Consider the following 1,407-nt stretch of genomic DNA (forward strand, 5'->3'; position numbering starts at 1 on the left):
ATTTTACCGGTCGACTATTAATTGGACTTTTTTTTTGCAAATCCTAGGTTCCCAACACTAAATATTCTATATTCAACACCAAAACAATATTGCATAGAAGTGTTACCTTGATTCCTAGCCTTTGAATCATCGTATAATGACAAACAAAATAGGATAATGTACATATTGCATAACAAGGTTCACAAAACACAAATACACATAGTTTTTGCAAACATAGTGCTATGAATAGGTCTGATTTATCGATATAGTGTGAATTTACATAGTGTGAATTCCAGATAAATCACTTCCCAGAGCGATAAATCGGCTCAAATGATAAACAGTGAAGAAAGGCATAATCTTAGCGGTCACCCCAAGAGTAGTGATAAATCGGATGATAATTGTTGAATCGGAATATTTTTTGAATAGTCTGTCAAACATAGAGGGGACTTGCAATTTTTTTTTGGAGGCGGGGCGGGGATTGTTAAAACACAAAGAATTCTACTTCTCTTTGTCTAAATTCAATGTGGGGAATGGTGAAAACACCAGGTTCTAGGAAGATTAGTGGATCAGCTCAAAGTCCTTAAAAGACAGCTACCCTCACTTATACAACATATGCTTTGATAAGAGCAAATCAGTGGTGGTAATTTAAAAAATGGGCTTGGCAATGTGAGATTCAGAAGAACTCTATTGGGAGAGTCGCTGGAACTGTGGGATCATATCAAGGAGGTGTGTGAGAGTGTAACTCTAGATGGACAAAATGATAAAATTTGATGGACTTTGATGGGCAATGGTAAATATACTGTTAAGTCATGTTACAGACATTTAGTTCAGACTGGACTCAAATATCCCTATAATTTTCTATGGAAAACCAAAATGCCCCCTAGGATTAAAGTTTTCTTATGGTTGATGTTGAGAGATAGCATTCTCACTACAAACAATTTTAAAAAGAGAGGGTGGCAAGGTGACGGTAAATGCTCATTCTGTGTGTGTGTGTGTGGGGGGGCATAGATCATCTCTTCGTACATTGTTTTGTTGCAAAAATGTTATGGTTGGTTATGAAATGCTCGTTTGGTATGCATGATATTCCTGATAGTGTTAATAACATTTTTGGTGTATGACTTGGCAAATTTGATAAAAGTGATAAAAGTCTTTTAACTGTAGGCATATCTGCGATGCTATGGACTATGTGGAAGCTTAGAAACAAATTGGTCTTTGATAATACCAGGGCAGTAGACCCCTGTGTGCCTGTGAATATGATAACTAAAAACTTACATGATTGGTGTGTGTTGCAGAAAAACCAAGAAAAAATAAGGCGCATGACGCAGGGCGTAAGGCAGGTTGAGCGGGTGGCTTGGGAGATCTTCAAAGCAGCGCATGGATGGATGACAGGAGTGCCAAGACTGACTGCTCCTGGAGGCCAAACATGAT

This window comes from Triticum dicoccoides, chromosome 2A, assembly GCF_002162155.2.
Source record: "Triticum dicoccoides isolate Atlit2015 ecotype Zavitan chromosome 2A, WEW_v2.0, whole genome shotgun sequence".
Lineage (NCBI taxonomy): Eukaryota > Viridiplantae > Streptophyta > Magnoliopsida > Poales > Poaceae > Triticum > Triticum dicoccoides.